Raw genomic sequence first — 20,511 nt, 5'->3', positions numbered from 1 at the left:
ATATTATTCAATTTTGTCTGTATTATCTCATCAAGCAAGATTTCACAAATAAAGATAATTTTATTAAATTATAATAATGACGTGTCAAAAGTTATCCGGGTCTAATTTTAATATTATACTCTTCTAATTTAGTTTTAAACACATAAAAGCGTCCTGAAATTTGTAATTTCTGTAACTTCTCAAGATTGTTGCACATCAACTGAAATCTATTTAAATTTCCAGATGAGATTAAGATTCTATTCTAAAAATATTTTTTGACGGCCAATGAAGCTGTGAAAGCTCGCTCTTAAAACGGATTATTAACTTTTTAGTAAAATAGCCAAGGTACGTTCTGCGATTTGTTTGTTAAGCCATCGTGAGACGTTTGCTTCTCCGCGATAAATCTTTTATTCCTCCTGGGAAAACGCAGTCTATTTTTCGTCGCGCTTTTCTAGCGATAAAATAGAGTAATACGCTACCCATCGAGACAGTGGGAGACGGCAATAAAATATTAATATAAAAATATCGGAGCGTGTTTGCGCACGAAGAAGTGAATCTCGGGTAAAATTAAAAAGAAGAAACTGTGCTCTTGGAAAACGGGGAAAACGGATGACAAAGTTCCTTCTTCTTCGATGTATATCTGCTGACTATTTGATAAACTTTGATATTGATTACGCAAGCATGGAATACGAAGGACGTGCGCACGTGCGACACAGCGAAATTTATGTGAAAGTTGCCCCTATGACCCGAATAAATAACCGAATGCTTAAGAGTGTTGAATTAGACGTCGTCTGTTTCAAGAGGGGAAACCGTGCTACGTACACTCGTACGAACAAATGATTCTGTTACGTGTTTTGACAGGAGATTGATATTATTATTTCAAACTGTTCTCATTTAAATAAACATCGGGAACGTGCGTGTATCCGTTGAGTACCAATTAAGTATCGTTTTACAGAAGCGTACCGCTTTCTCCCTGCAATTGCGCGTTGTTTTCGCAATAATCGATTTAATTAAATTCTCAACAATAGTTACCGTCGGAAGTTCGCCGATCGATCTCGTTTACCTGCGAAACTTTAAACGCACACGCGTTATGGCGCAAATATAATTCTGCGCAACGAGCTGCTCTATCCGCGATAGACGCGGTGCATTAGGCACACCCCGTACACGAACTCCCGATAATGCACGGGGGATAAACGTAACGGGGGAGAATTTAAGACAAATATTTGTTTGCCACATAACGTGGAAACTTGCACTGAAACTCGACGTGCGGCAATCGTTGTGAAGATAAAATTCAAGTTTTAACAAGGAGAGAAAATTATGTGTCTCCCGCGAAAGAGAAATGAGAAAAAAAAAGATTCCAGACAGTATTATCTTTTCGCTCGCTATACAAAGGATTTTTCATTTCATAGTGTGCATAAGGTCGAAAGTAGTTAATGTTAAACATAAAACGATATTATTTTTATTAGCAAGAAATTAAAATAAACTTCTTTTTTTTTCCTGATATTAAAAAAAAATTTTTGCAATCTCTTTGTGAATCACGCGAAACACAGCTGTATTAAATGCTATTAAATGCACAATTTAAAATCGAGCAAACAACACAATTATTTTTTATAGCCTGAGGCTCTTACTTTATATATAAATGATTCCCCCATAAATCCAACGAGAATAAATATAACGGGAAATTTAAGATTTAAGAACATTTGTTTATCCTGTAACGTGATACCCTGTCACAGCGGTACTCGACGTCTCGGGCCAGATCGGCGTGCGGGGGAAGGGCGGGGGATGAGTTAAACTTTTAACGAGCTTTCTTCCTTCCTCCTCTCTCGGTCCCCTCTTAAAGTTCTCCGGGAAAACGGCGCGCAACCACCCGCGCCACCCGCGTTTCTGTTTCATCGTGTTTCCCGTCGACGAATGCCGAACTTCCTCCTATCGTCCTGCGATGACACAGGTCTGCATTTATCCGCGGCCGTCCATCCATCACACGGGCCGCGAAGCTGCTCCGCGAGGAGGCGCGTGATTTATCTGCTCGGCGAATGCGCGCCGCGCCGCTCCAAATCGCTCGGATGAGAAAAGCCGGCGACGGACGCCCGCGTTACGTTCTGCTGTCTGGAATTAAGCGCGGTTCTGGAAGAAAAAAAAAAAGAACGTTTCTCGTCTACCTCTGACAACTCTAAATGTGTCAGCCATCGGTCCGGCAGTTTTAAAGCACCAATTGCGCATTAGTTAAAAACAAAATCGTGATTGCGCGCACGAGCATCTGTACCGTCAATTATCGGTGGACATTATCTTGTTTTTTATGAGCCTCTTATTTTTCGATGTTATATTTTATAGTTTTTATACGACACCATTTGCAGCAGTTAAAACTTTTCTTTTACGAGCTTTTATAATTTTAAGTTACTTCAAAAGTTTATTATGCAATACAATATTTGTGTTATAATAACAAATATGTATTCCAAATATATATTTCATGCCTTCGAATGAGTGAATAATTGAATCGGCTAATGCTCTTTTGTTTTATTTCATTTATTTCATATTTATTATTTATTATAGATAAAAGCACGTTCGCTTAAATATCTTTTCCAGCCATTATAGCCGTGCGCTATAAATTTCTCCGTTCTTGTCATCGAGCGTACTATAGCCTAGAAAGCATTTTTATATTTATTGAGACGCGGTATGGAGCTCACGCAGTGTGTGCCACGCATTATAGTCGGATAGCGAGCGTAGCGAAAAATAATATATATCCCCTTTGCTCTCTTTTTTTTTTGCTTTCTCCGTCCCTTTCCTTCCCTTTCGAGGCACGCTTCCGGCACGTGGCCGAGATTCCGCCGCGATATCGCGAGAACGGCAATTATTTCGTTGCAAGAATTTTCCTGAAATGTTTCCGGAATTTTCGCGCAAAGTTAATGGAATTTGAAGGAGAAAGTTACGAACACGGGCCTCGAACACCTGCCGTAATAAGATATTTCGTGTGCGTGCGCGCTCACGTACAGTTGTTAGTGGTGGCATTCCTCTCGAAATAATAATAATTTCACGAAACTTCTTCGTTTCTTCCGCGGGGCGCGACTGAATAATGTTATCAAATGCAACGGGCTTGCATGCCTTGTATAAACCGAGTCGTAAAGACCGAGACAAATGGAGGCTTCCTTAGAAAAATGTAGTAAGCTCCGTTTTCCACTTTTACAGATATATTTAACGGAATATCTCGTAAAATGTTTATTATATGTTGAGTAATATACACGTCTTTTCAATCGGGTTATTTCTATCGTCGAGATGTAATCGCAACTGTAATAACCTTTCGTGAATATTTTGGAAAGAAATAGTTTAGTATTCAAAACACTGGGAATATAAAGTATGCTCGTACTTGCGAACTTAATGAACTTTTAAAATATCCAAAAATAACAACTAGCTTATAACGGAGAAACTTTAAGTGCTGGGAGTCGGGTAGAAAACACAGTGTCGGAAATGAGAGAGGCTAATAAAAATGAGATAATGCCGCCGCAGTTGACGGTACATACGTTGCAGATACTCGCGGTCACGATCCGTCTCTCTCTCTCTCTACCTCTCGTCTCGATGTCGCTCGTGATTCGGGTATCCAGCATTCGGCGAGTTCTCGTGCCAGCAACACGTGATATTCCTGGAGCTCTCTTGCATTCCGTCGCGTCAAAAACCCGCATGCGTGCGATGCATAAGGATGAGCGACGGAATGCGCCGTGGCGTGTCGCCGCGATTTCTCGACGAGAGAGCGAGAGCGCGGGATGCGCGGGCCGATCGGTCGATCATGCGCGAGCTTTTCGAACTTTCGACCGGCCGGAGATCGGCGGTCTGTGTTGAGAGAGAGCAGTCAGTGCAGTCAGTGCAGTCAATGCAGCCGGTGATTCCACGGATCCTCTCCCGGGGCCGGGGGCGTCGATTCCGTTAGCGGGAAAGTGCCGCCGCGAGGGGTGCGTTTCGAAAAGGCACTTTGCCGCTCCAGGAGTGGCTAGACGCATCGGTGGTGGGGATATTATAGCGAGAGCGGAGCTGAGAGGGTGAGAAGAGAGTGAGAGAGAGAGAGAGAGAGGTAGCAGGGGGTGAGATAAGCAGGCAGAGCGAGAGAAAGAGAAAGAGAGAGAAGGAGACAGAGAGAAAGAGAGAGCGAGAGGGAGGTCAGGTAGATAGAGAGGGTCGCGGGAGAGAGGGAAGGGACGGTCCGGAGGGATGGAGACCGTGAGAGCGTGAGAGGGTAGCGATTGTGCTACAGTCGCACCGCGACACCCCCACGAGTAAAATCGCGCGCGGCAGCCCACATTCTCGTGTATAGAACCGTGTACGTGTATCGCGAAAAAGGGCCCGCGAACAGTGCTATGCTTTTGAGGCCGCGATTAGGAAGGTGCCCTCCATCTTCGTCATTGGCCTTATCCTCGTCATTTTCTTTCAAGTGAGAGCGCAAAAGCCGTACGGAGCGCAGCGTTGAGGTGAGTTTTCATATAAAGTGATTTTAAATGTTGTACATTTTTTTCTATTCTATAGATGCAGCAGTAAAAAAAAATTTTTAACGTGATGGCGGTGAGAGAGAGAGAGAGAGAGAGAGAGAGAGAGAGAGGGAGGGAGGGAGGAGATAGTTTAAAATAAAAATATGAATAAATGAAACAAAATTTTTAGCTAATTTTAAATTGGTTTAATAAAATCTCTCGCGTTACGTGGCATTTGATATTGAAAATTACAAAATTGGAGATAAAACGTCTGATCGAATTTAAAAACAAAAAATTGAATTTGCTTTCCTCAAATCTCGTTTTCGCAAGTGCGCGTCTTTTAGAATCTTATTCGGATACAGAGACGAATTTTGATAGTATAGATATATTTAGAACTAGGCCTACAGTTTAAATTTTTAAGAATGATTATTATTAAAAATTATTAAGAATACGATTCTGTGATTTTTTAATAAATTATAGATTTTGTAATTTTTATTACATACATTAATTTTTTATCAATTTATTTATTGTATTAATAATTTTTTATAAATTTATTAAAAATTGCTTTAAACTTTGTTTTATTCTATACGTCGTGAAGCGGATTTTGAAATAATGCTCGAAAATAAAGTGATTGTTTTTGATGCTATTTTTTTGTAGCGATGACGAGACTAAATAAAAATGTAGATTAAAAATAAAATGAAGAGTGCATTTGACCGAGATATAGTTTGTATTACGTAACTAAATTTTTGTCCGTTCTATGATTTACTTTTAGCCAAAACAAATATATACCATTCATATCACATCACATATCATATAATCTTTTTTAAATACTATTATTATCTATTCTTTTTTAAGAACATAAATATAATTTTCAATTATCAAAATTAAATTCCTTTCGGAGTTTCAATTCGATACGTTGGTATATTGGATTTACACAAAATTTAATTTGATTCATTGGAGTAGGAATAAAACTTTAAAATAACATACTACACAGTTCTCTCTCTCTCTTTCTCATTCCTTTGCGTAATATTAGAGATTGCATTTATCTTGATGAATTTGTTTCTTAAATGCAGTAGTCGGATGGTTAAGATAGCAAATGTATTAGTTTTTATTTAGATACTTGTACTAATTTATTAAATTCCTTAGCAGGAAAACAATTTCATAGGAAATTAACTAGACGGAATTTTCAGCGATATAGCGTAGATTCCGCGTTCTTTCTTGGGGGGAAATTAATTTCGCAGGAGCTCTTTTAACCAGTTGGAATTATAAGCGATACAGCGTTCGCTATTTCCGAGGCGAATACTATTAGGTATATCGAGGTATACGCGCATTTTTCCGCGACGGGATCGATCGAAGGATTATTTCTCGGGATCGTTTGTTAAAACGTCGTTGAGGTCAGTACGAAGGAAAGGTCGCGGGCCTTTGCGCGATTCAACGGCGACCTGTTGATGATCTTTCTCCGACTCGGTGCGTTTCAAGAAATATTCTTGAGACTTACATGCACATTTAATCCTTTTCTTGTGAGCGGGATACCTAAGACAGTTTAGGAACTGCGATTTGACTGTATAAATAATAAAAAGGATAATATTAAAAAGCTGCATTTTTAAATATTGAGATATAGTATATATACAAGTTTTTAATCGAAAAAATTAATAAAGTTTACAAGGTTGCAAATAATAAAACTCTATTTTTCGTTATTTTTAAGTTGATATTGCTTAGGAGAAATATTCATTTTCCATGTTTGATCAACAAAGGAACACTTACTGTTACTATTAAAAATGAAGAAATTCTAAATTAGTCAACTGATTCACGGTTGATGATTGCATATAATGATATTTTATTATTATAATGGGTTCTCTTGGAGTCGACAATATTCATTAATAGACAAAATAATTTTCAAAATTAATTAATTTTATAGTTAATTTAATATATGTGTATAATAACCATTTTATGATAGAGAATTGATAATGGATATGTAATGCACATGTAATATAAGATATATTTTTTATTTGCTTATTTATAATATTGATTTAATTTCTTTGAATACCGTTTGAATAGATTCGATAGAAACCTGTTGAAGATATAATATCTCGGTAGGTATATTGATGGAATCGCTTGTCCGATTGCCAATACTGATCGTAACGCTTCCCAAAATTGCAAGTACTCTTTTGACAGAATCATCCTGAGCTTCTATGAAAGTTTCATTAACTTCAACCAATGGGTTCTACCATGGCAAAAATAATATTCGCGCAGCGAGAAGTAATAACTCGCTCGATCGCGTTCATCTTTATCGTTGATCGCAAAAACTCGCTTGCGAATTTTAGCTATCAGCCAGTTAAATATTAAGTTATTTTAACTCTCGTATTCCGATCACTTTTTACCGATCCGCAGATGTAAATATTGATGATAGATTCGACATAATTAAAAATCTGTCGATTTAAAAATATATATCAATCTGAAACCAAAGAAATTTTGTTACGTATATATTGATGACAGGCGTTCAAACATTTACATATACATAATTAATAGTTTTTCGATTTTATGAAAATTTGAAAAACATACACGTAAAAAACGTATCTGAATTTCACCTCCATAGAAAATTGAAAATCTTATATTAATTAATAAAAATTTATTATTCAATGAGTATTATATAATATCAGCATACATATTTATGTTAATAACATAGATTCTTTTTTTTAATTTTATTTTCCTTCTATCATGTTTTTAAATTATCTTTTATCGTTGAAATAAAATAAGTTAAAGTAAAGCGAAGAGTGAAAATCATACGAGGTTAGTGAAATCACGTGAATCCAGATGAAACTTAAACTATAATCATAAATGGATGCAACTGCACACGAGTTGATACACGATTTTTTGATCGCTTTCCCGATTTGTCCCATATAAGAAGTACTACGTAAGAAACTTTTCCAGCACGCTCGTTTTAAGCATCTGTGCGCCGACATTTCCAGCGAACTCGTCTTTGGAGTGCTGCCAATGACTTTTGGCTGACTCGTAGAACCTGTTGATGACTCGGCGATTCGCGAATTTTGCGCTTCGTCTTCAAACGGGTAGATTCTTTTTTTAACGATTACTCTCGACGGCTGTTCTTTGTGGTATCACAGGCGCAGAATAAATTTGGGGTATTTAGTTCCTCTTATATCTTTAATTTCTTATATACTGAAAAAAAGACTTGGTTATAATAATCCAGCCTTGGTCACAGTTAACCAAAACCTTAGTGAAATAGAGTTTTAACTAAACGCAATGAAATAATGTAATTACAATGTTTATTATCAAACGTTTTGTTATTATTATATTTATTTCTAGCAATCAAATATTTCAAACAATATCATATTGCATTTTACAAGTTTACCAAGGATTTTTTTTTCAGTGCATTGATAAGAAATCCGAAAGCACGTTGAGATATAAATACGCGATATAAGAATGCCACATATATAAATAATTAGCTCGTTAGCTCGCAAATTACGAGAGTAATGCAAACATTTTTATCAATGGAATGCGATGCAATTTTTTTCGTCATGAGCTCGTCAGTCCGGTTTTGATTGCACGAGGGAAGCACATTTACATTTTGTCCAGCTGTATCGTTCTTCCCTTTTTAATTTCTTCATTTCCCCGAGGGACCTCTACCGAGCTTCGCGTTTCTTATTCAGCACATGTTCGCAGTATTTTCAGGTCTAATAGGACCGGAGAGCTCGCGAGACATCCCCGGTTCTATCTTTTCGCCGTTTGCCGCTTTTCCAATTTTTCGTTACGCGCGATCCGCGCGCGGCGTGCCAATTTCGTGCGGCCGTAACTTCTCCCGTATCGCTTGACCGTCGTGAGGCACCGGTTTTTCTCGTTTTTAACGCGGCACCGTTCGATCGTTACAAATAGTAGTATACGTCGCGACGCGATCCCCGTCGATCCGTCGTGATGGGAGAAAGTATTTTCCGAACGAGCGGCGGTGGAGCGAAGTCTCCGCGGGACGATTATTATCGCGGTCGTTGCGTTTAATTTCTCAGGAGACAGCATAATTACAAGTGAATTAGATATCGTTTTCAGGCGCAGGTGTAAGCGTCCGGCGCGCATTATTTCCGGCAGTAATAATGGCAACGTAGAGCTTTGTTATCCGATGGTTAAACATTTGCGCTTGTTAATTGTGATAAAAGTACGAGAGGAAGCGAAGCTGGTGGAGGTAGAAAGGTAAAGGGAAGAGACTCGTAAGAACGTCGCTAAGTGCAAATGGAGGAGTTACGCGGGAAACACCGGGCTCAAGCGACACAATTTTTTTTATCTGTAACATACGATTTTAAATATCCAATTTTACGAGTCGCGCGTATTATTTTACGATAATACGATAATATTGTAATTCAAGTTATATAACGATCGCATTTGTTTTTCGTTTCGTGCGTGCGCCACGGGTAATCTCCCCCGTATAACGTGCGCAGTTTTTTTGGCCGTGTTTAATGAAATTCTACTGTCTACTGCAGCATCCTAATGAGATGCTAGCATACAGTGTACTTAATCCGCATGAGAGAAACATTTACATTGTAAAGTGCAAATTCATTGTTTCGCGTGCGCGGTTTAGTATCCGCGGCCGTTTCGCATAGTCCGCCGCGCAAGATGGATTCCCTTAAATTTCGAACCATTCTTCTTCGAGACTCGCCACTACCCCACCGCGGGTGTTGAACAATAATCAAGCCAGCGGCCTCACTCCCCTCCCCCCCCTTTCCCCGTGTATCTTTCGTGCTTTTTTCCTCCTCGCGAGTCGAGGGGAGGAGGGAAACTGCCGAGCGGGTTGCGAAGTCGGCGACGAGCTTCTTAATTATTTCTCTTACGGCCGCGTCTCGGAGATGGGTTACGCCCGAAGCGAGAGACCGTTTCTTCCACTGTCCTTTTCATTTGTCTCCCCGCGGCTTGCATCCATTCTGAATTTAATCCCACGCATTTCGTTTTTACTGCGTGACAGCTCGAGACGAATGTCAGCACGTACAGCGCGTAATTCTCAATTTTTCTCTCACACGTATTACCTTTTCTCCATGTATCCGCAGGTAACATTAAGTGAAGTTTAATAGTTCCTGAATGCGTGCGGTAGCTTTGCATTTGTGCTTTTGTTATTAGAAGAGAAATTCTCAGCGATCAATTATCGTCAATTTTTGTGATGTCAGGTTCGATATCGCAGTCGTTTTTCTATAGACTCTTTCGATGCAGAGCACACGAAGCCAAATTAATTAGGAGATATCGTATATATAGAGCGTTTGAAAATATTATCATAGGTGGAACTTAAACGGGGAAATTTTACTCTTTGGCAATTAACCCGGAATTCAGCTTTATCAGTCCATGCGCGAGATGGAAATATCGTTACAACGTTACCTCCGTTCGCAGTCGAGAGAGAGAGAAAGAGAGAGAGAAAGAAAGCGTTTTCCACGCAGATTTCCGGATTAGGAAGTGGCCTCGGCGGCGGTAAACGAAGTGATACCCTTCTCCCTTCTTTTTCCCTGCCACCTATTTCTCGTTGCCGTTCTCGGAATGCGTTCTTCCGGCACGGCTGATGGGTCCCGTCCGTCCGTGACGACCATTAACTATCCCCGACGCAATTTTCGCCAGAGAGCGATGGAAAAACTTCTCGCCCATCCGGTTATGTGTGCATCATTGTGCGCCCGCACACAACACACAACACACAACACACATACACACACACACGTGCGCGCGCGTATACACGCGTTGCACGAGCTCCGGTAGCAGCCGGTCTTCGTCCCGGCGCGCTAATGCCCTCCGTATTTTCCGTATTTTCCGCGGTCAACTTGGCCGATGGCTCGCGCGATCCTCGGGGACGAGTCCGAGTGACACAGCAGCTGAGCCCCTCCCAGTAATCGAGATGCGAGCCATTTCGCGTTGATACGACAGATTGATTCTTTTCTAGTCTCGCAACTCCGGCTGCGATTGAAGTTTCACAACTTGCGCGCGTTGTTTATTAACATTTTTGACGACACTTAAAGCATCTAGACGCAAAGTAAAAATTAACTTTTGAATAATGCGTTTATAATTAATACGAAGCAGTATTTTTGTTATAATTGCTTTCTTTTTTTTTTTACAAGTGGCCTTTAAAATTTGAAAAAGCACTTAAAAGCTTTTGGAACTTTAAAATATTTCTTAGCCGAGATTTCTCAGCCCTTATTTTAATAAATTTTTGTTAGTCTCTTTATGTTTTCCGTGCTAGTTCAGTTTTGACAAGTTTTGAATTGAACAGCCATACGAATAGAGATAAAGCGGATGTGAATTATTTAATTGAAATTTTCGTACAATTGATTCATGAGAATGCGACACAGGTGCGCGGTTCTCACGACGAGAGAAAGGGTGAGATCTTAGAATTGTAAGGAAGAAAGGTTTTCTGGAAGCACATGTCCCTCTATCGTCCCTTCGACGTGGGCGGTCTTTGGATGATTGCCAATGAATCCTTAAACGGAAAGAACCTGTTGATAATGGCGTGATGTAATGCTCGATTCGGCACGCTCCAATTTTCACCCCTTCTCTGCCATTTTTCTCTCCTTTTCCTCGCCGATATCCAACGACTTTGATTCCGTTTCCGTTTAAGTGCCTATCTTCGAAGAAGCGCACATCCAAAATCGGGATATAAAATGTCTTAAAGATTATGTTTATGATATATTAATATATCTTATAATATGATATTTAAATGATGTCTGAATGATGTTCTAATTTTAGACATGCTGTTTTGGGTTAATGGTCTTTGGCATATCGCGATTTATCTACAATATAATAAAAGAAGTATTGTGTGACAAACAAGCATTTTTTCCTTGTAGAGATATTGTTAATGATGAATTTTCCGCGGTTAGTAGTTACGGTTAGTCTGCAGCGACAGATGTAGTACGTCGTAGATTTAACAGAATTAAGTAATTTAGGATATCGCACTTCTGGCAGTGAGAGACACTTTTGATTTGTAACGCGTAACTAATAAATACATAAAGAAGGAAGTAGAAAGTTTTCTATATCACAATCTTCACGGTTTCCAGATCTACGATCGCAGGGAGGTTAATTCTTTTTCGAAATAATGATATAATCGAAATCTATAATATAATCGACTAATACGATTTTCTTGTTCGTTCAAATTGAATGATTAATCGCCAAGAAATATTCAAATTGCAAGGAACTTGGTCTAACACGTACGTACAATGGATTTGATGGCTTTTCGAAGGGGAACGATCGACGTGGGCGTACGTTTCCGCAACGTATCCGCAACGTCGGCCATTAAACGGCCATTTGCCGTGCAAATAATAACCGACGCTTCCGACGTTCGGCTCTCCCTTTTTTTTTCCGCGGCCGTCGAATTTTAGATTGCGCTTTAATATCGGCCGTCCGCTTAATCCGCGATGACGCTTTTTCTGGGATTTCCGAACGCTTTATTACAAAAAAGGTCCCACTCTCCGTCCGATGGACGGCAGATGTCACGCTTGCTGCTTTTTTGCTCCCGTGTGTCGTAACGTATTCGTTCGACCCGCAGTTTCGCCGCTCGGATTTCTGGCCGGGGCGGGTGAGAATAAGGCACGGGTTCGCGGCGCGCTGACAAAACGAGAAGGAAAAACGGAATTTCAGGCCATCGAGTGCGTCGAACACATGCACGCCGCTGTGGACAGAAAGTCGAAAAAACGCACGAGTATTACGACAGATAGGGTAAATCTACGAATTCCTTGTCCTTCCTTTCCGCCCGTCGTTTCCTTTCTTTTATTAGAAATATCAAGCTGAAAATTTGCTTGCTCTTATTTTATAACAAATAAAACATTACGTTAAACATCCGCATGAGTGTGTAAAAAATTAAAATTAAAGAGCATTAAAGGCAAAGTTAAATTTTTTACGGAACGGATAATTTGAGACGACAGTTCGTATATGAGCAACAAAAATGTAATCGTTACCCGGAGCGTTTGTTAGTCAGTCGTGCGGGCCTCTCGGAAGTCGAGATTCTTCTTTAAATCGTTAATTCGATATTCGAGTAATTTCCGTTTCGGCTGATAATAAATTGAATACCGAGCGCGGCGCGGCGCGCCGTTCTTGAGAAAATTCCGGTCTTTTAAAGTCGGCGACGGCGCCGCCATACGCTTCGTCCCCTTAGTCAATGCGCTTAATGGATAAACTTTGAAATAAACGCTCGCCGATACAGCTGCCTATAGACGTATTATATTGACGCATTATATCGTCGAGTTTTCGTTCTCTCGAAGCCAAAGTTGCTATATTCCTGCCTGCGCTAACTTGCCGCGATTATTGTCGCCCGTATTGAAATAATCGCCCATAATTTTCGTATCCTCTAATAAGCTATTGTTATTAAATTACAAAATAACTCGACGTGAACGAGCAGCATATAATCCTATTCGCTCGACATTCCTGATTTGAGTTCAAAAAATAATTTTTCGCGATCTTTTTGTTATCGCATTTTTCAATGCGATTTTGTAGCTTTTTATTGAACCTGAGCAGAATTGTAGTGTTTCTGGAAACAATTTCGTGATGTATTTATTACGGGAATTGTGTTTGTAAAAAAAATATGATTCTTTATATACTGCTATAAAAATATTTATCCATGTGTGAAGTGTAAATTTTATTGGGTTATTAATAGCCGAATTTATAGGAATATCTCGCTGATATAATCCTATTGAACAAATTTTTTTAAAATTTGTTGCTAGATTTTATGCCGATTTTATGCTATCTTATTCAAAATCTCCGAAATGTATATTATTATATTGTCAGTCAGATAAAAAGTACAGCGAATGGTCTTTTAATAACGATAAAAGTAACATTATCGACGCAGGAGAGGTCGGGATTATAAATGCGCGAATAATTTCGACACGTTTGTACGACGGAAGGTCTAAAGTTTTACGACGTACTTTGCATATCTTCTGTTTTCTACAAATTGTTACGCGACAATGAATCGTTAAACTTTGCGTCCGTCTGCGACAGTCTTGTAACTACTGCTTCACGCTACGGCGTTTACGCATTTGCTGAAAACAAACGGAAAGTTGGAGTAAAACCTGAGGCGTGTTTAATGCAAATATTATAATTACTTTATTGCAGGTTATATATGTATTAAAAGATTCGTGCCAGTCAAAAGATAAGAATTCACTTTTTATAAAGCTGCATAATGGGTATTTATTTGCGATATAAAATGTAATATCACATTGATATATCATATATTTTTTATTACTTTAATTATTTAATTAATTAATTTATTACTTAACGATATACTTATGTAAAAAGATACTTTATAAAACATTGGTTTTTCTTATTCTATTATTTTAACGTTTCGCTCATAAAGTTGTTAATCGCATTAAGAACATAATGCAAATCAATAGACTTACTTTATCGATAATTAAATTTTATGTTCTTCTTTGGTCGGCTATAAGCGCCGTACTTGAAATTCATTTCTCCGATGATTTCGCCAGTTGCGCGACATATTGTCAGGTTCGAGCAGTCGGTTTTGCTCTTCTTCGGCGATCTTCGGAGGTTACGAGACACCGAATCGCTGAGCTTTACATCCGCTCTCGACACTTCTTGCTCCTATTCCATTCTAACCCCGAACGTCTTCTAGCCTTCTCCACCCCGTTCTTCTCGATGTCTCCGGCACTCGAAGGACCGCATACCGCACGCGGGTGTGCCGAGCATTTCAATAAAAGACATCCTATATAGCAGACGACGGGATCGGTGGTCGTGGAGGTGGCGAAACGGGCGTAAAGCGATGCTCACCCTCACCCTCATTCACTCCCTTTCGTGTGATCGTCCGACAGTGTATGTTCCTCGCGGGCATTATTTCCGTTTTAACGGCGTGGCGACGTGCGCGGTCGCGAAAAAAAAAAGAAGAAAGGGAGAGAGGCTGGCAACCGCGAGTACGGTAATTTACGGGCCAGCAACGGTCAGGAATTCATAAATGGTCGCGAACATGAATGACGATATAATCAACTGAAGTAGTTGCTTTTTCTGTGTAGGTTTAGCTATTTTCTTACCTTTTTTTTGTCTACATTTAATTTTTTTACTTTACACGTCGACTGTAATAAATAATTTTATGTGATGTATATCGCAATTTGATCTGAAAAATACGGGGTGGTTTTATTATAAATAAATATTTTTATTGTGTTAGTAACATGAATATTTAAATCTCTGTATTTTCCCAAAAATATAAAATTTTGTAAATAAAAAGCTTTAAATGTAAAATATTAAAAAATGTAAAATACATAAAAAATGATGATATCTGAAAATAAATATATTTGGAAACAAAGTAATTAAAATTTACTGCAGCCGCTAAAAATATATTGTTGAATCTGTCCCTTTTTTATTTATTATATTTACTACATTTAATTAATAGGAATACAGATAGCAATATAAAAAAAGTAATAGTAAAAATTTATAAACATTTCTCTCAAATTTTGCGTCGTTGATATAGGTTTCTAGGCTTTAAAAATATATCGGTAACTTGATTATACATATATATAATGAAATTCTAATAAAATAGTAGAAATTTGACCTGAATCTCGTGATAACGAGATCTCGCTATTCAAAATTTGACGTCTATCTTAATATTAAATTTCCGCAACATTGTAATTTACGCGATAGCGATCGATAGAGGAAATGAAGTAATACTTTCCTTGGGTATTTCAATCACAAAATGTTGAACATATTTCATATTTCGTCTCTTTTCATTATCGGAACAATTTTATTTATAATACGTTTTATTTATGAATGAAAAAGTGAAGTAGTCTTCTATTCATAGTATTTTATAATAAGTATGAAGTGGTTGCTCTATTCAAAACAGATTGTACAATATGTAGAACAATTTCATCGTTCCCCAAGTAGAACAAGTGTTTCATCGCCTCCGAGCAAAGAATAATTAGCACTACCCGTTTCTCCTTACCGAGCAACTTGTCAAACAGCTTATTGGAGTCCTTTTTCGCGAGGCGAACCTTTGGGCTTCCGCTGAGAAGGATAGTCAGCGCAGATTTATTATACCGAGAGAGCTTCTACCAGCGCGCGAGTTTTCCCCTCGCTGCCTTTTAAGGCAGCTAACAATAGTCGTCCGCGCTGCTTCCGCGCTCGTTTTTTCCATCGTCGCTCAGTTCCTGTTTTCGGGAAAAATTAGCTGCGTTCGCTCGGCGAATACTGAGTATCGGTAGATCGGGTCTGGGGGGGAAAAAAGGGCCCCGCGTGAAAAGAACAAACGCGGCTAGATATCGCTGACGAATGATAGAATTAAATCAATCAGATTTTTGATTGAATTCGGCAGAGCTTGAAACGCATAGAAGACGCGGAACGCATTCGCCGCAACCGGTGTACCAGTAATAGTTTTGGTGTTGAAAACGCATCGTTTCTCGTCGGACATTATTTCGGAATTGTAATGGACTGGAAAGAAGAGAAGAGACGGGCTCTTCTCGTGGAGGAACAAAGACACGGAGAGGGAGGAAAAGTCCGAATTGCTCTCTCTCTCTCTCTCTCTCTCTCTCTCTCTCTCTCTTTTTCCCTTTCTCTCGGATTCGCGATAACCGAATTGGATATCCTAGTAGTGCGGCGCAGCGATTGACGATGCATTAAAATCGGAGTCGGAATGGTATATCGGCGAGCGGCGAGCTCGCGGATACCGTTACAATCGTGAATATTTCACCGTGATATGATTCTATTAGACGGCAGAGCGTACGTTAAAGATCGCTCCTCCAAAATATCCCTTTGCCGCAAGGGAGCTTTTACAATTCGCGCTACCGTTGAGATAGGGTAATACCGATATGACATCGATTTTTTTTTGCAAAGAAACAAGCAATTATAAGTACCGAAAAATGGCGACGTTACTGCTACTTTGCGGGATTATTTCTGTGACTTTGGTAGCGATCTATTTTATTGTACGGTGAATCTTCCTCCGCACGCTCGCACAACGTTGTAAAATTCGAAGATGAAGTACAGGTGAAGGGAATAAACGTTGCATTCCCGGCATTTTGACATTATCAATTTTTAAACGCTTTTCAGATTGTCTTTGTTCAGTTTTCCACTGGAGAGTCGCGCGATGTTCTAGGTTTCATTACGAATAGTGTAACCGGAGGCGGTTCGAATAGAAGTGACCCAATTGTTTTAAAGAATTTTCCAAATAACGCTTTTATTCAATTACTCTTCTACGAACATCAAAACGGAACGGATCCTCAGATATCATTTGTCGTCCTGAAATTCTATTCGCTTGAGTGAAAAAATTCCGAATGCTTTGTAGGGAGAGAAAGAGAGAAAGAATCACGCGTAATGGGAAACAGGGATTCTCTGCGCGCCTTGTAGATAGAAGCTCGCCATTTTCGAATAAGTAGACGGAATTTGCCCGGGACGGGACTCTCTGCACGAGGGGGGAAAACGAAGAAAAAAAAAACCCCCGGCGGAATTTAGGAAGAACCGATCCGGGAAAATTTCGGTCTAAACTTGAGAGAGTAAACGCGACCGAATACGTCGACGAGTGAAAATCTTGGTGCTTTTTCTTCCTCTCTCTCTCTCTCTCTCTCTCTCTTTCTCTCTCTTTTGCCATTATAAATCTCTCGTCGAAAGTGCGCGGTCGAGAACGCGATGAATAGCCAGATGCTCTTTTCGGACGATTTCTCGATTTTTCGCCTATCTCCCCCCGTTCGCTCTCTCATCCTCAAATTTCTCCCGTTTCCTCTTTCTCTCGGGCTTTTTTTTCGCGCGCGCCTTTGCATTTTGCAGCTCGTCGTTGATTCAGCCGTGGTTTCCCGCTGCCAAGCCGAGCGACAAATTCTCACCGTCGAAGAGAATCACTTTTTTAGAGTCTGTTCTCTAATTAAGACCGTTAAGGAGATGCGCCGGGGCTCGTGGAATGCTTTACGGGTTTACTTCTTCGTATCTTCGAATCGTGACTGTTGCTCTAGAGATGTGTTTTCGTGGATGACGATAACATCCTTCTGTAGTTTTCCGTCGCTATTAAGAGCTACGAATAAGTCCTTTGTTCTTCAAAGAGAAAGAAAGAAAGAGAGAGAGAGTGAAAGAGACAATAAAAATGTTTTTACTGCTTGCTTTGCACCTTTGAGTCAGATCGCAGCCTCTCAAGAAAAGTATACACTCGAATGTTACGCTATCAAAAGTCATCCGCGGAGAATAAAAATTCCCGACTGTCCGTCTTGAACATCACAGACTATTATTCGTTTTGATTTGATGTTATCATTTTTTTCTCTGCAGCAGTTGAACTTTTGCAATCTCGAAAATATCTTTAAAAAAATTAAATTTGGAAGAATGCAATAATCGCGATAGCCCGCACACAACAAATGCATTCCATTTTTTTTTCCATAGAAAAAAATACGAAAGATTTTCTCTACTTGGACCGTCGTGCATTTTAACGGAATTAACCTATTGTATGTCCAGGAATTAAATTCTACAAAACTAGGCCAATCTTCTTTAGATACAGTATTAACCATTCTTAATTTCTTTTCAACAGTTTGGAAGTTCGCGCATGATTTATGAAATGTAACAGTGTAAGAGATAACGAGTTTCAAAAGAATGCAGCATCGCACGAGCCTCTCCTTGTTCTTTCGCCTCGTCGTCGTTTCACTCGAAGGCTACTTCAACAACGGTCGCGTGCGCGCCAAGAAGCATATTCGCCCCAGATACAAAACGCAAATTACGAAATAATAATTCAACAATACGTGAACAATGGCGGGAGACACGCACGCGGCGCGTAGCGCCGTAGAAAAACGCGGCGGGCTCGCTCTCTCTCTCTCTCTCTCTCTCTCTTTCTCTCTCTTTCCCTCTATCTCTCTTTCTCTCTCTTTCCCTCTATCTCTCTTCCTCTTTCTATCTCTCTGCAATGCTGAAGCGTTATAAATTGCTCCATATGCACTGCATTAGAGTATAACGCGGCGGCTCAACCGCGCACCGGACGTACCGCGTATTTATTGCGATAGGTTTTCGGGGGCAAAACGCTGCCCGCCGAATTTATCGTTGCGCGCACAAAAACCACTTCCGCCTTGCCTCTCTTCCTCCCCTCCGTCGTCCCCCTCCGTTTTTCCAGCGCACTCTATTTTTTCACGTTATGCACATACATGTGGATTTTTCTTTCTTTCTCTTTAAACTACGCGCTAATACTTACACGGATATCTCAGGTGCGCCCGAGCCCTAATCTTTATTCGGTTCTATTATTTAAACTATTTTTTAAAATTCAAACGAGAGAGAGAGAGAGAGCAATTTTAGTCCTTTCAGAAAAGCTGCATGCATATGCATGATATAGATATACGTAAAGATCCTTTCTTCCGTATAATTAGACAGGGGAATAATGAATTCTCTAGCTTATCATAAAAAGCATTTATTTAAAAAAAGTGCTTAGCACTTTGTTTATTGTGTATTTTACATTTAGAAAACGTAATTTTTGGCTTGTTGAATTTTTAAGACGATTTTTTACATTATTTACTCTCTGAAATTTTGTTCCTTAATTACCGTATATAGATTGTGCTTTATCGTTTTCGAAATTAATTCCAAAATATACACAGGGAATGAACGATCCTTCGCTTTTGCGAACACCATTGTCGTCGTTGTTAATTCTGTTGTTCTCGCGATGAGTTCGTTAACAAATATTCCGCCGAATGTTCCATTCGCTTTTCACGAACAATTATATTCAACCGTTCGTGCCGCGAATTTTGAGAGATGCGCGCGCTATCGAGAATGCACCACTCGTACGAAATGCGACATTAACTATGGCTCATTCATGGTATTTGACTCGGCTCTACTCTGTAATAATTGTTTTATTGTTTAATATTTAATATTATTAAACGCTCTCAAATAATACGTATACCATAAGGCTATTAAACGACGTGGAAAGAAATGATAATAATTTACAAAATGAATAAAATGAAATCAAAGATTTAAAAAACCTGGAGATATACTAACTGCTATAACTACTATTTATGATAATATATAAGCAGTTGATATTAAAATAAAAAAATTTCTACATGTTTTGTTAAATTTGTATAAAAGTAAATTTTATGTTTGTGTGTGCAAACATGTTTCATATTGGCTACGTATTTTTGTTTAAAAAATTGTACAACACACGTAAATGTTTTGTATGCATTTTTCAAGCGACAGTAAGCAACGATAGAACCCAAGTACGGTAGCACTAAATAGATGCCCGAAGTGGGTGGCGATAAAACTACTGCCTACAGCCAAGGCAATTACTTCGAATGGAAAAGTGAAATTTATGGAATCGAAACAGGCGCCGCATCCTTGGCTGATCAAGATCGGCAATGGTTTTGAATCACTCTTACGCACCGTAACATTCTTTTATTTAACGAATAATCTTATTGAAATTATATATAATCAGTATAATAACATTATTTATGACACGTATACAACGCGATATTTGTTGCTTGACTTTGAATTTATTTTTGACCGTAATAGTATTGCGACAAAGAAATTTGTTTTGCAGGAAACAATTTTCTGGCATGTAATTAGAAAATTCCTCATAGCACATGGAGCGCGAAATGTAACGTATAACAATCCCCTTTGCACAGCGGCAGATGATAATTGCGCAGTAATATAACAATTAGAAGTATGTGTTTTCCTCGAATTTCAATCTCGTTATCTCGCTGTGCTTTTTTCGCGATGATTATGTCTGACGAGCACGACTGGACACGCTTTACGAGAGCGCATTCTTTTTCCATGGAAGATGGAATGAGTTTTCTCGTCGGTGCTTTTAACGGGTAAAATGCTTTCAGGATGCTCGATTTTATATATCTTTCTCTGCCGCTTTTCCCCGGACGCAGCCAGAGTCCGTTGAAGCAGAGACTCGCGAGACTACTTCCATTCTTCGAAGAAACGCCTTGTTTCGATACGAAACGATGTTATTACGAAATTATTTCTACAGAATAATATTCTATAATATTTTCTTTTACGACATGAGCTTTTAGAACTTTTTTTTCATATTTATCCGATTAATAATTTGTTGTAAACTCGATGCGTGCGTGTGGCAGAAGGCTTTATTATTGGAAACAATAATACCGTTTTTTTTTTTTTTAATCGATAATCATGAAGAGCTTGTTTTGCAAATCATATACATGCAGTA

The 20,511-nt window shown here is 39.1% G+C and overlaps 1 protein-coding gene and 1 long non-coding RNA gene across 2 annotated transcripts in view; one reads left to right on the top strand and one right to left on the bottom strand.

Annotated features, from left to right (window-relative positions):
- Positions 1 to 368: 368 nt before the first annotated feature.
- On the bottom strand, positions 369 to 3,680 carry LOC118645269. The gene is made up of 2 exons (XR_004963035.1): positions 3,539 to 3,680; positions 369 to 2,103 (listed from the first exon to the last, which is right to left on the bottom strand). It is a non-coding gene; the product is annotated as an uncharacterized LOC118645269 (long non-coding RNA).
- Positions 3,681 to 4,196: 516 nt separating this feature from the next.
- The window catches only part of LOC105837632 (lachesin), a 176,915-nt gene continuing 160,600 nt past the window's right edge, over positions 4,197 to 20,511 (top strand). The window contains exon 1 of the mRNA XM_012682562.3: positions 4,197 to 4,433. The gene's annotated coding sequence lies outside the window, so the exon portion shown is untranslated. The remainder of the gene's footprint in view (positions 4,434 to 20,511) is intronic.

This window comes from Monomorium pharaonis, chromosome 4, assembly GCF_013373865.1.
Source record: "Monomorium pharaonis isolate MP-MQ-018 chromosome 4, ASM1337386v2, whole genome shotgun sequence".
In the NCBI taxonomy this organism is placed as follows: Eukaryota; Metazoa; Arthropoda; class Insecta; order Hymenoptera; family Formicidae; genus Monomorium; species Monomorium pharaonis.
This window is presented reverse-complemented; position numbering and strand designations above follow the sequence as displayed.